Source organism: Dendrobates tinctorius, unplaced genomic scaffold (assembly GCF_039654945.1).
Source record: "Dendrobates tinctorius isolate UK_male_01 unplaced genomic scaffold, ASM3965494v1 ptg000237l, whole genome shotgun sequence".
In the NCBI taxonomy this organism is placed as follows: domain Eukaryota; kingdom Metazoa; phylum Chordata; class Amphibia; order Anura; family Dendrobatidae; genus Dendrobates; species Dendrobates tinctorius.
The window spans coordinates 4,622,589-4,647,366 of NW_027361904.1; the positions used below are offsets into that span (position 1 = coordinate 4,622,589).

General features: G+C 47.4%; 1 long non-coding RNA gene across 1 annotated transcript; it reads left to right on the forward strand.

The window, feature by feature from the left end:
* Positions 1–839: 839 nt before the first annotated feature.
* On the forward strand, positions 840–9,815 carry LOC141060447 (uncharacterized). The gene is made up of 2 exons (XR_012222705.1): positions 840–886; positions 7,614–9,815. It is a non-coding gene; the product is annotated as an uncharacterized lncRNA (long non-coding RNA).
* Positions 9,816–24,778: the final 14,963 nt, after the last annotated feature.

Genomic DNA, 24,778 nt, shown 5'->3' on the forward strand with positions numbered 1-24,778 from the left:
TTTCCTTGTGCAAATGAGAATAAAGTTGATCCCTCTACAATGTGACAGTCCTTTAGATATTTGTAGACAGCTATTAAGTCTCCTCTCAGTCTTCTCTTTTGCAGCTAAACATCCCCAAATCCTGTAACCGTTCCTCATAGGACATGGTTTGCAGAGCGTATAAGAAAGAGGAACAGCATCCAATCCAGGTGAAAATCGTATCAAAGATTTATTCTGCCAGTGTAAAATACAACATTTCGGCCATATTGTGGCCTTTTTCAAGTATATAAGTATACTTGAAAAAGGCCAAAATATGGCTGAAACGTTGTATTTTGCACTGGCAGAATAAATCTTTCATACGATTTTCACCTGGATTGGATGCTGTTCCTCTTTCTTATATGGACATTTGTTCATTTGGGTCCATGGACCTTTGAACCTGCATCCACTTTTCCGCTGTGCTGTCGGCTGCTTTTTGCTGAATATGGTTTGCAGACCGGTCACCATTCTGGTCGCTCTTTTCTGAACTTGCTCCATTTTGTTGATGTCTTTTTTAAAATGTGGCGCCCAAAACTGGACACAGTATTCTAGATGAGGTCTGACCAAAGAGGAGTAGAGGGCAATAATGACTTCACGTGATCTAGACTGTATGCTTCTGTTAATACATCCTAGAATTGCATTTGCCTTTTTTGCTGCTGCATCACACTGTTGACTCATATTCAGTCTGTGATCTATTAGTATACCCAAGTCTTTTTCACATGTGCTGTTGCATAGTCCTATTCCTCCCATTCTGTATATGCTTTTTTATTACCCAGATGTAGTACTTTGCATTTTTCCTGTTAAAAACCATTCTGTTATTTGCAGCCAGGCTCAGAATGGCTCACAGGAGAATCTCCCGGTGGGCCCCTGTGTAAGTGTGAGCTACCACCCTCATATTTGACCAGTACTTGGCACAATATACTTGAATCACTATGTACAGACGGAGGCAGCATCTTATTTTATACATTTTTGATTAAGGATAATGTTACATTTGCATGTAATTGAAAAGTGAAGCCCTCAAGTTGGTTACTGGTGGGCCCTTGGCTCCCCAGGAACTTGTGGCCCACTGCTCCATTGTGTTTATATCTTTTTGAATCCTCTCTATCTTCTCTAGTATTAGCTATCCCTCCTGGGGATAGTGTCATCAGCAAATTTAATCAGTTTACCCTCAATTCCTTCATCTAAATCGTTGATAAAGATGTTGAACAATACAGGGCCCAGGACAGAGCCCTGTGGTACCCCACTTGAGACATTCTTCCAACTGGATGTGCAGCCATTTACGACCACTCTTTGGGTCCGATCACTAAGCCAGTTATGAATCCACCTAACAGTTGCCTTGTCCATTCCATACTTAGTCATTTTTTCAATAAGGATTGTATGAGATACTTTGTCAAATGCTTTGCTGAAGTCAAGATATACTATATCTACAGCATTTCCTTGATCCACCCAATCAGTGATTCCGTCATAGAAGGAAATTAAGTTAGTCTGACATGACTTATTAGTTACAAACCCATGCTGACTCTGTTTAATCACTTCATTCTTATCCAGGTATTGACATACATGTTGTTTAATAATTTGTTCAAAGATCTTTCCTGGTATAGAAGTCAGACTCACCGGCCTATAGTTGCCTGGGTCCACCTTCTTCCCCTTTTTGAAGATAGGAACAACATTTGCTCTTCTCCAGTCTTCTGGGACTTCTCCTGTTCTCCAAGAATTTTCAAAGATTATGGAGAGGGGTTCAAATATTTCTTCTGCTATCTCCTTCAGTACTCTGGGGTGCAAGGGTATGTGCACACGTTGCGGTTTTTGATGCTTTTCCGCGGCGTTTTTTGGACGCACGGAATTGCATCAAATCTGCAGTGCAGAGTGCACACAATGTAAATCAATGGGAAATTCAAAAACGATGTGCACACGCTGTGGGAAAAAACGCATGGATTCGCAGCGCTTTATTTTCCGCAGCATGTCCATTCTTTGTGCGGATCTGCAGCGTTTCTGCACCCATTGACTTGCATTGAGTTGGGAACTTCTGCAGCAAATCCGCAGGTCTGAAAAAGATCTGCGGTTTTGCTGTGGATGAAATGCAGATCAGGAGGAGGGAAGTGTGTGGGCGGTGACTGTGTGCGGGCTATGTGTGTGGGGGGGTCTGCGGGGCTGTGCGATGTCTGCTGGGGCTGTATGGGGGGTCTGCGGGCTGACCGGGGTCTTGCGGGGTCTGCCGAAGCTGTGTGTGGGGGGGGGTCTGCCAGGGCTATGCAGGGGGTGTGCGAGGGTCTTTCGGGGGTCTGCGTGTGTGTGTGTGTGTGTATGCAGGCATCATCCAATGGGACTACAAGTCCCATCCGGCTATGCCTGCTACAGTTACAGGGACTGATTGACACATTAGCCAATGATGAGACAGTAGTAGTCCCATCATCCGGCTAATGTGTTGAATGTTAAAAAAAAAAAAAAAACATATACACACATATAGTCCATACTTACCATATTCTGCTAACCCCCGAAGCTCTCGTTCACCTGAAAAAAAATGTAAATAATAAACCAACAATATACTCCCTGTGTCCGACGTAATCCAATTAATAACGATTGTCCCATGACGATCTCCTGTGGAGAGCTGTCACATCAGCTGATGGGACTGCTTTCCAGGGGCTCCGGTGATACAATGACGGAGATAATCCTCTGCTTTGTATCACTCTGTCGCCGACAGGTCACCTGAGTTCACCTGTCACTTTGCGGCTCTACACTGTAGTGCAGTAAAGTGAGAAGCTTATCTCCGATGACACTGCTGGAGGGTTATCTCCCGTCAGTGTGTCATTGGAGGCCTATAGAAAGGTCACATCTGCTTATGTGACAGCTCTATAGCAGAGATTGTCATGGGACTATCGTTATTAATGGGATTAATTCGGACAGGGAGTATACTGTTGTTTTTTTTAATGTTTTACAGGAGACTAGGGCTTCAAATGGATTTAGGCGTACAATAAAAATGATGAAAAAACGTGTCATGTTTTATTTAATTAAAATACTTTATTTTAATGTGTGTGTGTTTGTTTTTAACTCTTTCTTACTATAAGACTAATAATGAATAGGCGTCTTATTGACGCTGATATAGTGATTGATGGTCATTGTAAGTGATTGTTCGGTCATTAATGTGTTTGAACCTGCTTCTAGTTGTGTGATTGATTTGTATAGCAAATTGTGTATCAACAGAGGAGGTAGCCGACTGTACGGCTGATAAAGTGGGTTAGAGTCCTATCACACCTGGGACTTCTTACTTTAGTCAGCAGGTTTTATTGTTGTGGGTGAGAGGCGAGGGTGAGGAGCCCTCTGGATATACCTTGGCAGGCTCACTCTGACTTGCTAAGTGTGGCCTGTAAGACAGAGGTCCAGGCACACTGGGAGGGCATTTCAGAAGAAAGGTGAGCTGTCTAAGGTTGAAATAGCCTTCCCACAACAATCCATGGAGCTGGGCTGGAAGGATGCAGGCCTGATCCTATTCTAGCCAGCTGATCTAGCGGGTGAGAGGCAGAGAGCCTTCCCGCTACATCCTGTAGGTCTACCGGGTGAGAGGCAAGGAGCCTTCCCGCTACACCTTGGCAGGCTCTCTCTGACTTGCTAAGTGTGGCCTGTAAGACAGAAGTCCAGGCACACTGGGAGGGCATTTCAGAAGAAAAGTGAGCTGTCGGCAGAAAAAGGTTGAAGCCATGGCAACTTTTTCTGTGTACTGTCGGTGCCCCCAATGAGATCCAAGAGAGCTATGCAAATTGAAAAAGACAGAGAAGAAAGGAAGCAGTAATACAGGTTGGACCAATTTAAAAAAAAAAAAAAAAAGGCAAAAATACCAGAGTGTGAATGTTTGGATGTACAAAAAGGCACAGACAAGGGAAGAAAATAGCAAGTGAATAAATGATGCTTGAGAATGAATGTGCAGCAGTGTGGAAGGTGTATTATGAATGTTTTGATTGACAAAGAGTAACCAGAGACTCAGACAAAACAGATGGACTTGTAAACACTGTGATCAGACTCAGACAAACCCAGACTGAATAGCTACTTGTGTGACCTGTGCTACTGACCTAAGCGAGTTGCGCTAAATCCTGTCCAGACAAGATCATATGTAGTGACATAAGAAGCTGACATAATAGAGTGGGTAGTGGGGACATTGACCTTTGAGGAGTAAGCTGACAGTAGACATCAGACGACCAACCCCATCAGTGCGACTAGAATAAGAAAGATGCAGGTGTATTATCCCTGGAGCCCCTCTGACCAGCTAGCTTTGTTGAAACAGTTGCCTGACCCTGAAGACCAACCATTCCCATTTTACAGACACATACAGGAAATACAGCAGACATATAAGTGTACCTGGGCAGACCTAGAGAGGTTAAAGGCAGGTGACGCACTAGGACATAATTAAGACACACACAGATGTGACAAAGGATCAGGCTTGGGGCATGGATGATAAATCTGCACGATCTGGGGAGACGTACTGTGAGTCACTAAGACAATGGGCTGCAGTGGAACAATCAGAGCAGTCCATACTCCTGATTAACGTGACACAGCAAAGAGGAGAGAGTGTAGAGATGTACTTTGGACGGTTACAGCTGAAATGGGCAGACATGGGGTACATTTGCATAAACCCACTTGATGTTAGAATACTGGTGAATGCATTCATTGACGGTATGAGCAAAGACTTACGAGACACAGTACAGACAGCCAGACCTGAATGGAGACATGTAGATCCGAAAGACCTCCTTAAGGTAGCTAAAGAAATTGAGCAAACAAGGACAATAAGACGACCTGTCATGTATGCTGGAGCACAAGGAAAACAGTGGAGACGTAGTAAGGTACCAAGGGACCTAGAAACAGTGAGGTGCTGGAATTGTGGTACTTACAAAACTTATTGTTAGTGACAATACCCCTATGAATTTACTGGGAGCAGATGTGCTGAGTGCGATCCCGGCCACCATACAGTACTCTCCTGAGGGTATTACAGTCACAAGTCCCCTCTCAGATAAACATTTGTGTAAGATTGCGGCAATGGTGTATATGACAAAAGCGGTGAAACTAACACCTGACACCAAAATGCCTGAGGATGAGGAAATGGGACAGGTGCCAGACACTGTTTGGGCAAGGGGAAAAACGGATGTGGGTCGGTTGCCCATTCCCCCTGTCATGATTGAATTGTTTTAAGCAATACCCCTTGAGCCTAGCCAAATCAATTACCCCGAGCAGAGATATTAGAGAGTATGTTAAGGCAGGGGTTCTGGTGCAAAGAAACCCCCCCTTTGGACTGCAAAGATCTTCCCCCTGTGACACCACTTTGTATCCCATTAGGAAAAAAAAAAAAAAAGGAACTCAAGGGTTTGCTGACACTTACAGAAAGCACAGATCCCAGTAATGTCAAAATGTTTCACAGTCATTGATTTAGCAGGTGCATTTTTCTCTGTACCCCTGCACACAGACTGTCAGTATCTTTCTCCTTTACTCATAGAGGTGAACAATATTGTTGGACAGTCCACCCACAAAAGGGGGAAAGAAACCCCCTGCCATCTATTCAGCAGTGATGGCAGGGATCCTTGAGTAGTGGCAATCACCTCATCCGCTGATTGTACTATTACAGTACGTGGATGACCCTAAGGGTTGCAAGGTCTCACGTGACAAATTACAGTATTACAAACAAAAGGTGACATTTGTTGGGACATTATATTGCCGAAGGTACCAGACACCTGACAGGAAACAGGCAATTCAAAATCTCCCTCTACCCAGGTCACATCAGCATCTATGCACTTTCCTAGGTTTAGTGACCTACAGTAGGCCTTGGATAAGGTCCGCTTTACAAATATTCCAACCACTTTATGACTGCTTGTCATTAGACCCGGGACCTCACACAAAATTGATTGTGTCTGTGCGGTAGGAGCAGCCGCACTACTAGGAAAGGCATGTGAGATGACACTGACGTTTCTTTTGACAATCTATTCCCCACATGACATCCATGCCATACTCCTACAAGTTCAACCAAAACATCTGTCTATGGCCAGACAGCTCGGACTTGAGTGTGCTCTACTAATTCCTGAGTATGTCACCCCTCAAAAGATGTAACGTTCTGAATCCAGCCACCCTCCTGCCTGTGGATTCAGAAAAGGGGGAATTGGTGACCGTATTAGCAAGTGAGGAAGGATACTTTGACATGACGCATGAACATGTCTGCATAGAACTGATGAGTCAGGAGACAGTTGGGTTTGCACACATTCATGAAAAACCTGTTCCTAATGCAGACTTTGAGTTTTTTTCATGTAGATGGCCCCAGATACCACCAGGATGGACGATTCTACACTGGATATGCAGTAGTATCCTCACATGAGGTAATCCGAGCGGAACCACTCTCTCCTCACATGTCGGCGCAGGAGGCAGAGTTGAAGGCACTCACTGAGGCGTGTAGAGCCGCTGCAGGTAAAGTCGCTAATATTTTCACAGATTCGAAGACCATTAAAAATGAAGAGCTGGTGAAACAATTGATGGAGGCATTGATGTTACCAGTCCAGGTTGGCATTGTCAAGGTAAAAGCACACACAAAGGTGACTCCGTGGAGGTAGAGGGCAATAGAAGGGCGAACGAGGCTGCTAAAATAGCACAAGGCGGCCTAGAGAGCAGTGGACGGTGGCGGGGAGTCAGCGTATTCCAGCCACATTGGGTCTAGATGTCCTGAAATCCCTCCAGTAAAAGGCTGCCCAAACAGAGAAGGTACACCGGGGGGAGACTGGGAGCTGAGCTGAACTCAAATGGAGTATGGGAGAATAAGGATAAAATGTGCCCACCAAAGTCCCTGTTCCCAATCATGGCGCAAGCAGCTCATGGCCCCACTCACACCTCAAAAAGTCACATGTGTGCCATGGTAGATGCCTTCTGGATCGCTCCTGGTTTCAGTTACGCAGCCGCGAAACTTGTACAATCATGCCTCATCTGTGCACAGCACAAACCAGGTAAAACAGTAAAAGTCCCTAAGAAAGCGACACCTAGGCCTCTCTACCCGCTTCAGAGACTGCAGATTGACGACATACAGCTACCAAGGTAGGAGTGTATGCAAATATCCCAGTATGTGTAGATCTCTTCTCTGGTTGGCCGGAAGCCTATCCGGTAGAACGTGCAAATGCTAAAATGACTACAGACAAACTGATGAAAGAACTGATCTGCAGGTATGGTGTCCCAGAAACCACAGAAACAGATAGGGGTGCACACTTCACGTGAGAAAAAATGAGGGAAGTCATGCAGGCCCTAGGTGTACAGCAAGCATTTCATACACCATATAGGCCACAAGGTAGTGGGAAAGTGGAAAGACTAAATGGGACACAAACTGAAAATTCAAAAGGCCATGGCAGACACAGGAAAGAGCTGGGTGGAGTGCTTGCCTCTTGCACTCTTTTCAGTCAGACACACTCCAAATAGAAAGACAGGCTTGTCTCCCTTTGAAGTCCTGTTTGGTAGTGTACCAAAGACTGGTCTGTACTTCCCACAGGTGCTACAAATGCAACACGGTAATATGACAGCCTACGTCCAGGCCTTGCAGGAAAGACTTAATGTGGTGCATAAACATGTGTTCTCATACATTCCAGATCCTAATGCCAGTGCAGATGTGCATCAGCTGAATCCAGGTGATTGGGTGGTTATACGAGAGACACGTGAGAAGGATCCGGGACCCACGATTTGACGGCCCCTTCCAAGTCCAGCTGACCACATCCACTTCAGTAAAACTTGAGGGAAAGTCCACCTGGATCCACGCCTTTCACTGCAAGAAGGTCCTGTCAACAGCAGAATGACTGTTCTCCTCATCACCTTGCTGGCAGTGACAGGGTTACTGCACTCTACAGAGACACAGGGCAAACTCTTAAATGCTGACTGGGACAACAAACTCATTCGGCATCATGCTCTTCTCATAAAGGACATGGAAGGACAGAAACCGAAAGACTGTTGGATCTGTACACACAGCCCTGTATCTGCGAGGACTATGCCGTACTTGGCCTTACCTCTGGAGCCATGGGAGGTATTAACCCCACACTGCCTACACCATGAGACTTGGACTCAATCTAGGTTTTGGGGAAAAGATGTGCCCCGTGATATATCTGCCTCATTGGCTATAGTCGAATGGGCCGCTAATCCCTGGTTTCAGTTTAATATAACGCGGCCTAAAGGTACAAATGTGGTGGCGGGAATATGATTCAGATGTCGGAAATATGGTCGCCAGGAGGAGGACTGAAATCCCTCACTCAGACCCTATTCCCAATGATGGACGGTGGTTCAGTCTTCAACACACTGGAGCAGACACCTGTGGTGAGGACAATAATTACACTCATGATCAAACACAGGTTAAAAAGACGATGTACCAGGATGGTATTGAAGGCTGTAGAGCATCTACGGGTAAAATAATAAGGAAAGAAAGGGGTAAATGTACATCTGGTGTAAGTGGAAAACAAATGAATAATACTCGGTGTGCCCATAAGCCTGCAGTAGGTCAGGACTTTTGAGTTTATACCAATGTATACAGACCCCTGGTCACGTTTGTGTTCACCCTGAAGGAGTATTCTTGGTTTGCGGACATCGTGCCTACAGGTGGGTGAGCCCAGACATAAGAGGGGTCTGCACTCTTGCTAAACTGACACCAGCCACTTTCATAGTTCCTCATAGTAAAATAGACACAGCAGCAGTCCCAATTCACACTTTGTATAGAAGGGCTGCAGACAATACGCCCCAGCCAAATGGTAGGCCGCATCTAGTAGAGATGGGGATAACAAAATATTCAGTAGTATGCTAATATACCCCTTCATAACACAACTGTGGGATAAATTAGTGGAAGCTACCGACTACCTGGACGATCAGATTTTCCAGATTCTTGAAGTTCTAAATGAGACTAATACAATACAGAGACAATTAATCATAGTTACTAACCAACATACTAGAGTACTAGATTACCTGACAGCAAAAGAAGGAGGAATGTGTCAGATAATGGGTCCCACCTGTTGTAATTTTATAGACCCTGCTTGCAATCTCCAGATCAGGGCCGGTATAGACAAAACAGGTGAACGTAGAGACCAATGGTTAAAGCAACACAGTGCAAACAGAGACTCCTGGTGAGGTAACACATTCTCTTTCCTAAATCCAGCAAATTGGTTTAATGGCCTTGCAGGATGGATTTTTGGCATTTTGCAGACTTGTATGCAAATTTTGTTGTTTTGCTTATTGTTTTATGTAGCCGTAAAAGCGCTAATATATGTATTACTTAAGCTACTGAATAATGTATGTGTGGAAAAAAAAAATCTAAGGCTGAACCTTCTGTAGTGTATCATAGACCCCAGGTAGCCATTGCTGATGGGGAAGGTGAGTGTCCACACTGAGGGTGGATGGGCGAAGCAGGTAGGAAGCCCCCTTATGGGTACTAGACCCATGAGAGAGTAGCTCCTTTGTGGACATCACCTGACCCTGTGGCAAAGGTTATACCAGTCACAAAAGGGGGAAATTGATATAGAAGAGTTAATGGTTTGCTTTTATATCTCTTTAAATGCCTTTAAGACTTCAATTGCCTTTTGCCTTATTATTGCTAGAATTATTCTTATGTAGACTAGTAGTCTCTGTCTTCAAGGAAACTATACTTGTTATCATATGTGTTCTCAACAACGTGTTCTGGGTATATTGTAAACAAGGTACGTACGACCCTGAGGTGATGGTGGGGGCCAAATGAGCTCCAGAGTCACATATTGTTGTAAATGGTATAAAAACATGTCTTATATTTAATTACGTCAGATAAAGTGATTTAGCCACGACCAGTGTGTGTGTCACTTTGTCTCCAAGCGCTTGTGAACTGAAGGGCGAGAAACCTCATCAATCCGGCCTCACTGGTGATCTGGAAAGATCTGACGCTTGGTCAGAACAAAAACAGCTACGACAACGCTTCTCCATTATTAACCTGGCTTAATGTCTCCTTACAATCAAAGTTGACATTAACCCCTTTATTACCACATGTGCCACCGATACACGGCAGTGGGAAGAGAGGGGCTAAGTGCCAGAATTGGCGCATCTTACAGATGCGCCATTTCTGGGGTGGCTGTGGGCTGGTATTTGTAGCCGGGGTGGCAATATCCATGGCCCCTTCCTAGGCTATGAATATCAGCCCGCAGCTGTCTGCGTAGCCTTACTGGCTATAAAATATAGGGGGACCCCATGTCATTTTTTGGGGGGGGGTCCCCATATTTTAATAGCCAGTGAAGGCTGCGCAGACAGCTGTGGGCTGATATTCATAGCCTGGGAAGATCTATGGGTGTAACCCCCTTCCCAGGCTACAAATATTGGCTGTCGGCTCTGCCTCTCTGGCGCAGAAAATTGCACAGAAGCCCACACCATTTTTTTTCCCGTTTTTCAAAATTCAACATTCATTAATAAACATCGACCTTGCTATTATTTATCTATCCATAGTTATAACAAAAACCACAAATATCCTAAAATTAAAAATTAAAAAAATAAATGCAAATAATGCATAAAGGTAATAATAATAAGGGTATTTAGTAAACATAATTTTGATCAAAAGAATGTACAAGCCATCCCGCCACGTCACGGCAACCTTTGTGGGACAGTCCCTACTCTAGTCTTTAAAACCTTTCCACTTTCCAAGTGACGTGAATGTGAACAAGGATTGAGGGACTGACCCACTAGTAAAAACATAGTCCAGACAGGATGGTTTTCCCAGCTCAGAAAGAGGGCGGTCACACCCATATATGCAGTGAATGCACAATGAAATGAATAATAAACTGGAGTCTGAACTGAGAAAGTAAGTTAATGTGTATGCACAATGTAAGTGCATAATAACACATGACCATTAACCAGAGAAAACAAAAAACACAAATATCCTAAAACAAAAAAGTAAAAAATAAACTGCAAATTATTTTTGCTAAATACCCTTATTATTATTACCTTTATACATTATTTGCAGTTTATTTTTTTTATCTTTCTGTTTATAGATATCCTGGATTCTTCTATGCCCTTAATAGGACAGTAACGATCAGTTGATGTTACATTTCCTTTCTGAGAGAAAACAGATGCAAAATAGGAATTTAAAAGTTCGGCCTTCTCAGCATCCTGTCTTACCATTTCATCATTTTCATCCTGTAAAAATCCTATAGCATCTTTGACTTTTCTTTTACTTTTGACATATCCCCAAAATCGAAAAAAAAATTGTCAGCTTTAAATAATCTGATTCGTGCCCTGCAGGTTCGGCAGACAGCATTATATTCTTCTTTAGATATGCCTCCCTCTTTCCATTTTATAAACATTTCTTTCTTCCTTTTTAGCATGTGTTTAAGTTCTGTGTTCATCCATCCTGGTTTCCTTAAATGCTTCCTATTCTTCCCTCTTTTCGGAATTGTTAACAATTGTGCTTTGAGAATCTAATTTTTCAAGATTTCCCATCCTTCCTGGACATTTTTGTCTTTAAGGATATCCAGCCATTGGATCCCTCCAATTCTCTTTTTGAATCCCTTAAAATCTGCTTTTCTGAAATCTAACCTTGATGTCTGAGTCTTCACAGGTCTTCCTCCTCTAGTTATCCAAAATTCTAAAATAGCATGGTCGCTACCTCCTAGGGTCCCAGCCACTTTTACCTCCTCAACCATTTCCTCCCTGTTTATAAGGATTAGATCCAAGGTAGCAGTTCCCCTTGTTTTCTCCCCTACCTTTTGGAAGATAAAGTTGTCAGCAATAGAAGATAAGAATTTCCTTGACCTGTTAGTTTTGCCTGAGAGAGATTCCCAACAAATGTCTGGATAGTTGAAATCTCCCATGACAACTATGTCATATTTTTTGGAGAACTTGGCCATTTGATGCATAAAGAGTTCATCCATATCTTCAGCTTGCACAGGCGGCCTGTAGTAAATGCCTACAATGGTGTCCTTTCCATTGTTCTGTCCTTGTATTCTTACCCAAACAGTTTCCACAGAACTCCCAGTCTCTGAAGCTTCAATCTCTGTGCAGATATACGCGTTTCTAACATACAATGCGACACCCCCTCCTCGTTTATCAAGTCTGTTTCTTGCAAATAAGTTGTATCCTTCTAGTCTTGTATTCCAATCATGTGTATCGTCCCACCAAGTTTCAGTGATTCCAATGACATCATATTTCTTTTCCTGTGTTAGTAATTCCAATTCTGATCCAGAAAATCACCTTGTCTGATTTGGCAAGATTTATTTTGCAAATTATGGTGGAAAAAAAGTTCATTCAGTATTTTGTTATATATCCTTTGTTGGCAATGACAGAGGTCAAACATTTTCTGTAAATCTTCACAAGGTTGGCACACACTGTTGGTGATATGTTGGCCCATTCCTCCATGCAGATCTCTAGAGCAGTGATGTTTTGGGCCTGTCGCTGGGCAACATGGACTTTCAAATCCCTCCAAAGGTTCTCTATGGGGTTGAGATCTGGAGACAGGCTAGGCCACTCCAGGACCTTCATATGCTTCTTATGAAGCCACTCCTTCGTTGCCCTGGTGGTGTACTTGGGATCATTATCATGCTGAAAAACCCATCCATGTTTCATCTTCAATGCTCTTGCTGATGGAAGGAGGTTTGTACTCAAAATCTCACGATACATGGCCCCATTCATTCTTTCATGTACACTGATCAGTCATCCTCGTCCCTTTGCAGAGAAACAGCCCAAAAGCATGATATTGCCACCCCCATGCTTCACAGTAGGTATGGTGTTCTTTGGATGTAACTAAGCATTCTGTCTTCTCCAAACACGACGAGTTTTGTTTCTACCAAACAGTTCTACTTTGATTTCATCAGACCATATGACATTCTCCCAATACTCTTCTGGATAATCCAAATGCTCTCCAGAAAACTTCAGACGGGCCCGGACATGTACTGGCTTAAGCAGGGGGACACGTCTGGCACTGCAGGATCTGAGTACCTGGCAGCGTAGTGTGTTACTGATGGTAGCCTTTGTTACAGTGGTCCCAGCTCTATGCAGGCAATCCACTAGGTCCCCCGTGTGGTTCTGGGATTTTTGCTCACCGTTCTTGTGGTCATTTTGACCCCACGGGGTGAGATCTTGCGTGGAGCCCCAGATGGAGGGAGCTTATCAGTTGTCTTGTATGTCTTCCATTTTCTTATTATTCCTCCCATAGTTGATTTCATCACACCGAGCTGCTTGCCTATTGCAGATTCAGTCTTCCCAGCCTGGTGCGGGGCTACAATTTTGTTTCTGGTGTCCTTCCACAGCTTTTTGGTCTTCACCATAGTGGAGTTTGGAGTGTGACTGTTTGAGGTTGTGGACAGGTGTCTTTTATACTGATAATAAGTTCACACAGGTGCCATTACTACAGGTAATGAGAGGAGGACAGAGGAGCCTCTTAAAGAAGGAGTTACAGGTCTGTGTCAGAAATCTTGGATGTTTTAAGGTGACCAAATACTTATTTTCCACCATAATTTGCAAAATAAATCTTCCCAAATCAGTCACGGTGATTTTCTGGATTTGTTTTCTCATTGTGACTCTCATAGTTGTGGTCTACCTATGATGTCAATTACAGGCCGCTCTCATCTTTATAAGGGGAAGAACTTGCACAATTGGGGCTGACAAAAGATTTTTTTCCCCACTGTACACCAGCCGCATCTCCGTGCAGCGGGCACTGCCGTATACACTGTGATGTACAATGTCTGCAAGATATGTTTTCTGTTGGAATGTGCTACAAATCCTCCATTTTGTGAGAAGCTGCCTGCCAGTGTCTCAGTTACATTGCACACTGCAGCAGCTTCCCTTCCCCCCAAGTGCCATAAACCAACTTCCTGTCATACCATTTGGCTTCTCTCAGCTGGGAAAAAAAAAGTGCGGGAAAAAGGTCTTTGTTTGAAATAAAGGTTAGAAGTAAACCTTTAAGAGCCTGCCCTGCGAAAACGTACCAAGTAGAGATATGAAAATCATATTTTTGTAACCTGAGCGGTCCCAGCTTCAATACCGCGTATCTTTCGAAGTTCTACCCTGTCCAGAACATGAGATATGATTTGTCCCCAAATGGACGGTCATATTGCATAGATGTTTGATGTTTTCTTGATAGGCTCATTACGCTGGGAAACATGATACCACTGACGAGTCCATACCAGCTTCTCCCATAAAGTTATAGCTAATCTAAGTTTTGTAGCCAAAATATAACTTGGATGAGAGAGGTGGGATCAACCCAGAATGCACCCCTCCGTGATGTCACATAGGAAAGTCTATAAGGCATTCCCTGGCAAAACCAGCACAGAAGAGCTCCAATCCTTGTGCTGAGCAGAACCCAGATGAGCGGAGACGTGCAGCTCCGCCTCCATCCCCCTTAAAGCCACATGGGATGCCTACCAACAATTGACTAAATGTGAGTGTACCTTCTTCTTTCATCCACTTTGCTTTATACTTGTCTAATGTACATATTTTATGTCTCAATTTTATAGCAACTTTTATCTGTAATCACTGCCCTACTTTTTCGGGGAATAAATGATATAATTATTTAGATCTGTCTCCATGCTCTAAGACTCGAACTATACGCCTTTGTTAGATAATCGCTACTAATTCAAGGGGTTTGCCACGGACCCTCTTAATTTAACACTGTGAATTAAGTAACCGTGACTGGTGGCAGCGCGTTGTGTACGGCTATTGCGGCTTGCTGGCAGTACAGAAGGGTCTTATATTGCTGAATAAGGGGCTGCGGCCACAGCATTGATAATTCCCTTACTGCAGAAGCCTAATTGCCGGTTCACAACAGGCAGCCCGTCCGGCGACTAATTATCCTAGGTGCAGTTCCCTGACTGACCTGAGGGTAAGGGGGGCGCCGGAGAGCTGCGAGTTCCAAAGTGGAACTGAGAAAGTGGGATATACATAAATCCCCGCAGTACTTGGAAGATTGATAGCAGTGGTGGGGCATCCAAATTAAACTCCCCCTGCGGCAAATTGTAGAGCGAGATTAGCTTGCTGGATATTTTTGTCACATGGTGCCAGTGGTGGGATAACTAAGATAAGCCCCAACTGTGCCTGTGATAGCCATGTGCCGGCATTGTGTCTCGTCCCTCCGTCCGCTGATACACTCGTGTCAGTGGTGGGACTGTGACAGTGGTGACACAGGGTCCGCTGTCCGTCGCGTTTTGGTGGCAGCGGGACCCCCGTCAGTCACCCGTATTTGGACGAACAGCGGTGGGCTGTTCGTCACATATTGGTGGCAGAGCGGTGGGATAATCCTAGAGCATTAGTGATTTGGTTTGAGCAATCATTCCTCTCACTAAAAACCTGCACGGTTCCTGCAGGAATCCTGCATCATAGGTTTTGGAGAACAGACTCAGTGGTTACTAGTTCTGAGACATTTGTGTGTATGTACAAGTATTCCCTCCCATTTCTTCGTTTTTCTTTTCTATCTTTTATTTGGCAACCATGGCTACGTGGGGAGAATCTTATAAGCAGCTTAATAAGGACATCCTTAGGTCCCTGTGCACGTCAAAGCAGATTGATGTCGCCGACAAGACCAAAGCCCAGTTGGTCGCGGCTCTAGTGCAATGGGAAGAGAGCCAGGGCGCAGAAGGCAGCACCAGTGCCGATGGTGCAGCCGCAGGGGTCCAGATGGTGCAGACCGCCAGCCGGGAAGTCCTGGACCCCTATCTGCAATTGGCTCTACAGCAACTCCCTGCCGAAGACCATGTTGGACGTCTGCAGCTGATCCAGCAAGCTCAGGAGAGCGCTGAGCGCCAAAGAGAGGCTGAGAGAGCCGAGCACCAGGCGCAGAGGGCCCATGAACTGGAGGTACTCCAGCGGGGTGGGAATGCCCTCACAGCCCGAAGCAGTGAGCCCATCAGCGTCCAGACTCCTAAACCCCGGCCAGAGCATTTTCCTGTGATGGAAAAGGATGGGGACTTGGACACGTTTCTGCGAGCCTTTGAGAAAGCCTGCAGACAGTACCGACTGCCCGAAGACCAATGGGCCAGGTACTTGACCCCAGGGCTAAAAGGCAAAGCTCTGGAGGCGTTTGCTTCTCTTCCGAAAGCGCATGATGATGACTATCGTGCCATAAAGGAGGCGCTGATCGCCAAATATCGGCTAACACCTGAGGTATACCGAAAGAAGTTCCGGCACCTCCAACGTGGCCCACACGATAGCTACAGTGATGTGGTGCAAGGACTCAGGACCCACTTTGACCAGTGGATCCATGGACTGTCTGTTGAAACCTTTGAGCAGCTACGGGACCTGATGATCAAAGACCAGTTCCTGTATCTCTGCCCAACTGAGGTCCGACAGTTCATCCTCGACCGCGAACCAACGAACGCGGACAAAGCGGCGCAGATCGCTGACAACTACGAGGCCAACCGGAAGCCCGAGACGCGGAGGCCAGTCGCCACCAGCTGGAAAGGGGGTAAGCCTGCAACCAACCCCAGTGCCCCAGCTAGCCGTCCCTCCGGAGGCCCAGTCCCTGTTGCCAACAGCAGGCCGGCTACTGACAGTCTCCTGTGTCACCACTGCCAGCGGCCTGGTCACTTCTTTTACGCCTGTCCGAATAGACCGAAGAACCCCCCAGCCAAGGCCCCCGGGCCCAACGCCTCTGTTCTTTTGGTGGGAGGTGTGGTTGGGAGGGCTGACGACAACGTTCAACCTGTTCAGGTGGGGGCCCGTCTTGCTACAGGCCTCAAGGATACCGGGGCTGAACGAACCCTCATCCGTCCTGGACTGGCGGCCCCTGAAGAGTTTGTTGAGGGGAAAACCCTGACTGTCACCGGGATTGGAGGCACCCGTTGTCCCTTGCCAGTGGCCCGGGTCTTTCTTGATTGGGGTGCCGGGAGCGGGTTGAGGGAGGTGGGAGTGTCTGAAAATTTGCCCACTGATGTTTTATTGGGGACTGACTTGGGGAGGATGGTTGCATACTATGTCCCTGACACCCTTCCCCAAACTGATAATAAGGGTAACGTTAACCCTGATGATGTTGATGATGGGAAACTGAATGTGTTACCTGCTAATGCCTTGATGAGTAATGATGCAACTAACAACCATTCTTTCCCCAGGTATGATGCTGATGCTGATGTGAATGTGCCAAAGCAAACTGATAACCATTCTTTTCCTAGGAAGGATGATGATGATGTTGATGTATCTGTGCCGACTGAACCCGTTAACCCTTTCTTTGAAACGGTAGATGTGTCCACAGGTACCGAGGTGCTCAGCCCCGTCACTCTGCGGAGTGAGACGGCTGAGGAACCCCTGGCAGGAGCAAGCAACGGTGCTCAAGGAAATGGGGAGGTGCATGGGGACCATGAGGAAGGTAATGCCATGCAGCTGACCAGTGCCACCGAGGAAGGTAACTGGCCCATAAGTAGCCCTGCTCCTGAAGTGTTGGGGGTGGATGGGGAGGTAGAGCCCAGGGCAGCACCGGCTGGTGGGTCTGTAGAAATCCCCAGGGAGGCAGCGTACATAGCAGCTGTCACACGCAGTCAGAGTGCCCAGATCGCAGGTAACGCACTGTCTTCTGGACCCTCTGCTGCTACAGGAGAGACTGAACCAGAGGTGAACCCAGAGCCGGTTCCAGAGGGTCCCAGTAAAGGAGGTACCCTGACGTCACTTCTGACAGCCTCCAGCATGGAGTTCCAGGCTGCTCTGCACTCAGATGCCAGCCTGGAGAAATTGAGAGGTCTCGCCGAGACGCCCACCTCCGAGTCTGATAAGGAGAGGGTGTTCTGGGAACGAGGAAGGTTGTACCGGGAGACAGTACCCGGAGATCCTAAAAAGGAGTGGTTGAGGGAAAGACAGTTGGTCGTCCCCTATCAGTTCAGAACTGAGTTGTTGCGGATTGCCCATGAGATTCCACTCGCTGGACACTTGGGGATCGGCAAAACAAAGGCACGGCTGTCTCAACACTTCTATTGGCCCAAGATGGGGACAGATGTAACACACTACTGCCGCTCCTGTGCCACCTGTCAAAAAGTGGGTAAGGCGGGGCCTGCTCTTAAGGCTCCCCTTATTCCTTTGCCGGTGATAGAGGAGCCTTTCCAGAGAATCGCGGTGGACATCGTAGGCCCGCTGGCCGTCCCCAGCAGCTCCGGAAAGCACTACATTCTCACCGTGGTAGACTACGCTACCCGGTACCCAGAGGTAGTAGCTCTGTCTTCAACCAGGGCAGATAAGGTGGCTGACGTACTGGTGACCATCTTTTCAAGAGTAGGATTTCCCAGGGAGATGCTTACCGATCAAGGGCCCCAATTCATGTCTCGCCTAATGGAGGCTCTCTGTGAGAAAATGCAGGTGACGCGCCTGGTATCGAGTCCGTATCACCCACAGACTAATGGTTTGTGTGAACGCTTCAACGGTACCCTCAAACAGATGCTCCGCATACTGGTTGAGACCCAAGGGCGCGACTGGGAGCGGTACCTCCCACACCTGCTGTTCGCTTACAGAGAAGTTCCGCAGGCCTCGACCGGGTTCTCCCCCTTCGAGCTCCTGTATGGCAGGCGAGTCCGGGGACCCCTTGGGTTGATAAGAGAATCCTGGGAAGATGAGCCAAACCCCACAGAAGTGTCCATCGTGGATTATGTCATGCGCTTCCGTGACAAGATGCAGACCTTGACGCAGTTGGTGCATGACAACATGACGCAGGCTCAGGCTGACCAGAAGCGCTGGTACGACCAGAACGCCCGGGAGCGGACCTACCAGGTGGGTCAAAAGGTGTGGGTGCTGGTCCCTGTACCAACGGATAAGCTTCAGGCAGTCTGGGAAGGCCCGTACGTCGTCCACCAACAGCTCAACCCGGTCACCTATGTGGTCACGCTTGACCATGCTCGGGGTAGGCGCAAGGCCTTTCACGTCAACATGCTGAAGGCGCACTACGAACGTGAAGCTTGCGTCCTACCGGTCTGCAATCTGCCAGAGGATGGAGAGGAAGATCCCCTCCTGGACATGCTGGCCCAGGCCAAGGCCGATGGGTCCATTGAGGACATGGAGATAAGTGGTTCGCTAACCGTATCCCAGCGGTTGCAGTTGATGGCCACCCTGGAACCCTTCCGGGCCGTGTTCACCAACCAACCGGGGAGGACGGAGTTATCGGTTCATGAGGTGGACACCGGGAATCACGCCCCATTACGGCGAACACCCTATCGGATCTCTGAGACGGTGCAACAAGTCATGCGCCAAGAGATCGATGAGATGTTAAGGCTGGGGGTGATTCGACGGTCAAAAAGCGCGTGGGCTTTACCTGTAGTCCTCGTGCCTAAAAAGGATCGAACCACGCGGTTCTGTGTGGACTACAGGGGGCTCAACGCCATCACAACCTCTGATGCCCACCCAATGCCGCGCATCGAGGATCTGCTCGAGCGGTTGACAAACGCCAACTACATATCCATCATGGATTTGAGTCGGGGATACTGGCAGATACCCCTGAGCCCTGAGGCGCAGGAGAAATCCGCCTTTATCACCCCCTTTGGACTGTACGAGTCCACGGTCATGCCCTTCGGCATGAAGAATGCCCCTGCCACTTTCCAGTGGATGGTCAACCACCTGCTTCGGGGACTGGAGGAGTACGCGGTGGCGTACTTAGACGATATTGCCGTCTTCAGTTCCACCTGGGAGGAACACCTTCAGCACCTCCAGGAGGTGCTCAAGCGTCTTCACCAGGCAGGCCTGACCATCAAGCCGGGGAAGTGCCAGATAGGCATGCACAAGGTCCACTACCTGGGGCACCGGGTAGGCGGGGGTTCCATGAGTCCGGAGCCAGAAAAAGTGGACGCAATCGTGTCCTGGCCCACCCCCAGGACCAAGAAACAGGTGAAGTCCTTCTTGGGCACTGCAGGGTACTATAGGCGGTTCGTACAGGACTATAGCGCCCTTGCCAAACCCTTGACTGACCTCACCAAGCAGAGGCTACCCCAAACAGTCAACTGGACAGATGACTGTGAGGCGGCTTTCCAAGCTTTGAAAGCAGCCCTGTGCAACTCTCCAGTGTTGAGAGCAGTCGACAGCAGTCGCCCGTTTCTGGTACAGACCAACGCCAGCGAGTTTGGCCTTGGTGCTGTGCTTAGCCAGGTCGACTCGGCGGACCAAGAGCACCCCGTGTTGTACCTGAGCCGGAAACTTTTGCCGAGGGAAGTGGCATACTCGACCATCGAGAAGGAGTGTCTGGCCATGGTGTGGGCACTGCAACGTTTGCAGCCCTACCTGTATGGGCGCGCCTTCACGGTGGTAACCGACCACAGCCCTCTGAGCTGGTTGCACACAGTGTCCGGAACCAATGGAAGGTTGCTCCGCTGGAGCCTTGCCCTTCAACAGTACGACTTCACTGTAAAACACAGGAAGGGCAGTGAAAACGGCAATGCCGATGGGTTGTCCCGCCGGGGCGAACCCGCTGAGGTGCGCATGGCCGATTACCGAGAGGTAATGCCTCCTTAGCGCCCTCTTAAGGGGGGAGGTGTGATGTACAATGTCTGCAAGATATGTTTTCTGTTGGAATGTGCTACAAATCCTCCATTTTGTGAGAAGCTGCCTGCCAGTGTCTCAGTTACATTGCACACTGCAGCAGCTTCCCTTCCCCCCAAGTGCCATAAACCAACTTCCTGTCACACCATTTGGCTTCTCTCAGCTGGGAAAAAAAAAGTGCGGGAAAAAGGTCTTTGTTTGAAATAAAGGTTAGAAGTAAACCTTTAAGAGCCTGCCCTGCGAAAACCGTACCAAGTAGAGATATGAAAATCATATTTTTGTAACCTGAGCGGTCCCAGCTTCGATACCGCGTATCTTTCGAAGTTCTACCCTGTCCAGAACATGAGATATGATTTGTCCCCAAATGGACGGTCATATCACATAGATGTTTGATGTTTTCTTGATAGGCTCATTACTCTGGGAAACATGATACCACTGACGAGTCCATACCAGCTTCTCCCATAAAGTTATAGCTAATCTAAGTTTTGTAGCCAAAATATAACTTGGATGAGAGAGGTGGGATCAACCCAGAATGCACCCCTCCGTGATGTCACATAGGAAAGTCTATAAGGCATTCCCTGGCAAAACCAGCACAGAAGAGCTCCAATCCTTGTGCTGAGCAGAACCCAGATGAGCGGAGACGTGCAGCTCCACCAGCCGCATCTCCCTGCAGCGGGCACTGCAGTATACACAATCCGCGTCTCCCTGCAGAGGGCACCGCTGTATACACCAGCCGCATCTCCCTGTAGCGGGCACCGCCGGATACACCAGCCACGTCTCCCTGCAGCGGGCACTGCCATATACACCAGCCGCGTCTCCCTGCAGCAGGCACCGCCGTATACACCAGCCGCATCTCCCTGCAGTGGGCACTGCCGTATACACCATCCTCATCTCCCTGTAGTGGGCACCGCAGTATACACCAGCCATGTCTCCCTGCAGTGGGCACTGCCGTATGCACCAGCCGCATCTCCCTGCAGCGGGCACTGCCGTATGCACCAGCCGCATCTCCCTGCAGCGGGCACTGCCGTATACACCAGCCACGTCTCCCTGCAGTGGACACTGCCGTATACACCAGCTGTGTCTCCCTGCAGTGGGCACTGTCGTATGCACCAGCCGCATCTCCCTGCAGTGGGCACTACCGTATGCACCATCCTCATCTCCCTACAGCCGGCACTGCCGTATACACCAGCCGCATCTCCCTGCAGTGTGTGGGCACTGCTGTATACACCAGCCGCATCTCCTTGCAGCGGGCACGGCCGCATACACCAGCCGCGTCTCCCTGCAGCGGGCATTGCCGTATACACCATCCTCATCTCCCTGCAGCCGGCACTGCCGTATACACCAGCCGCATCTCCCTGCAGTGTGTGGGCACTGCCGTATACACCAGCCGCATCTCCCTGCAGTGGGCACTGCCGTATACACTAGCCGCATCTCCCTGCTGTGTGTGGGCACTGCCGTATACACCAGCCGCATCTCCCTGCAGCGGGCACTGCAGTATACACCATCCGCGTCTCTTTGCAGTGGGCACCGCCGTATACACCAGCCGCATCTCCCTGTAGCGGGCACCGCCGGATACACCAGCCACGTCTCCCTGCAGCGGGCACTGCCATATACACCAACCGCGTCTCCCTGCAGCAGGCACTGCTGTATACACCAGCCGCATCTCCCTGCAGCGGGCATCGCCGTATAGAACAGCCGCATCTCACTGCAGCGGGCACTGCAGTATACACCATCCGCCTCTCCCTGCAGCGGGCACTGCAGTATACACCATCCGCATCTCCCTGCAGCGGGCACCGCCGTATACACCAGCCGCATCTCCCTGTAGCGGGCACTGCCATATACACCAGCCACGTCTCCCTGCAGCGGGGACTGCCATATACACCAGCCACATCTCCCTGCAGCGGGCACTGCTGTTTACACCAGCCGCATCTCCCTGCAGTGTGTGGGCACCGCCGTATACACCAGCCACGTCTCCCTGCAGCGGGCACTGCTGTATACACCATCCGCATCTCCCTGCAGCGGGCACCGCCGTGTACACCAGCTGTGTCTCCCTGCAGCGGGCACCGCTGTATAGACCAGCCACTTCTCCCTGCAGCGGGCACCACCGTGTGCACCAGCCGCGTCGCCCTGCAGCGGGCACCGCTGTATACACCAGCCACGTCTCATAGAATCATAGAATCGTAGAGTTGGAAGGGACCTCCTGGGCCATCTGGTCCAACCCCCTACTCAAAGCAGGATTCGCTAAATCATCCCAGTTAGATGTCTGTCCAGCCTCTGTTTGAAGACTTCCATTGAAGGAGAACTCACCACTTCTCGTGGCAGCCTGTTCCACTCATTGATCACTCTAACTGTCAAAAAGTTTTTTCTAATATCTAATCTGTGTCTCCTCCCATTCAGTTTCATCCCATTGCTTCTAGTCTTTCCTTGTGCAAATGAGAATAAAGTTGATCCTTCTACAATGTGACTGCCCTTTAGATATTTGTAGACAGCTATTAAGTCTCCTCTCAGTCTTCTCTTTTGCAAACTAAACATTCCCAAATCCTGCAACCTTTCCTCATAAGACAGGGTTTGCAGACCGGTCACCATTCTGGTCGCTCTTTTCTGAACTTGCTCCAGTTTGTTGATGTCTTTTTTAAAATGTGGTGTCCAAAACTGGACACAATATTCCAGATGAGGTCTGACCAAAGAGGAGTAGAGGGAAATAATGACTTCACGTGATCTAGACTGTATGCTTCTGTTAATACATCCTAGAATTGCATTTGCCTTTTTTGCTGCTGCATCACACTGTTGACTCATATTCAGTCTGTGATCTATTAGTATACCCAAGTCTTTTTCACATGTGCTGTCACTTAGCCCTATTCCTCCCATTCTGTATATGCTTTTTTCATTTTTATTGCCCAGATGTAGTACTTTGCATTTCTCCCTGTTAAAAACCATTCTGTTAGTTGCTGCCCACTTCTCCAGTTTATTTAAATCTTTTTGAATCCTCTCTCTCTCTTCTCTAGTATTAGCTATCCCTCCTAGCTTTGTGTCATCAGCAAATTTAATCAGTTTACCCGCAATTCCTTCATCTAAATCGTTGATAAAGATGTTGAACAATACAGGGCCCAGGACAGAGCCCTGTGGTACCCCACTTGAGACATTCTTCCAACTGGATGTGCAGCCATTTACGACCACTCTTTGGGTCCGATCACTAAGCCAGTTATGAATCCACCTAACAGTTGCCGTGTCCATTCCATACTTAGTCATTTTTTCAATAAGGATTGTATGAGATACTTTGTCAAATGCTTTGCTGAAGTCAAGATATACTATATCTACAGCATTTCCTTGATCCACCCAATCAGTGATTCCATCATAGAAGGAAATTAAGTTAGTCTGACATGACTTATTAGTTACAAACCCATGCTGACTCTGTTTAATCACTTCATTCTTATCCAGGTACTGACATACATGTTGTTTAATAATTTGTTCAAAGATCTTTCCTGGTATAGAAGTCAGACTCACCGGCCTATAGTTGCCTGGGTCCACCTTCTTCCCCTTTTTGAAGATAGGAACAACATTTGCTCTTCTCCAGTCTTCTGGCACTTCTCCTGTTCTCCAAGAATTTTCAAAGATTATGGAGAGGGGTTCAAAAATTTCTTCTGCTATCTCCTTCAGTACTCTGGGGTGTAATTCATCTGGACCTGGAGACTTGAATTCATTTAGGTTAGCTAAGTGTTTCCTCACTATCTTTCTGTTTATAGATATCCTGGATTCTTCTATTCCCTTAATAGGACAGTGAAGAACAGTTGATGTTACATTTCCTTTCTGAGAGAAAACAGATGCAAAATAGGAATTTAAAAGTTCAGCCTTCTCAACATCCTGTCTTACCATTTCATCATTTTCATCCTGTAAAAATCCTATAGCATCTTTGACTTTTCTTTTACTTTTGACATATCCCCAAAATCCTTTATTATTGCTTTTGACATCTCTTGCAAGCCTCAATTCATTTTCAGCTTTACATAATCTGATTTGTGCCCTGCAGGTTCTGCAGACAGCATTATATTCTTCTTTAGATATGCCTCCCTCTTTCCATTTTATAAACATTTTTTTCTTCCTTTTTAGCATGTGCTTGAGTTCTGTGTTCATCCATCCTGGTTTCCTTAAATGCTTCCTATTCTTCCCTCTTTTCGGAATTGTTAACAACTGTGCTTTGAGAATTTCATTTTTCAAGATTTCCCATCCTTCCTGGACATTTTTGTCTTTAAGGATATCCAGCCATTGGATCCCTCCAATTCTCTTTCTGAATCCCTTAAAATCTGCCTTTCTGAAATCTAACCTTGATGTCTGAATC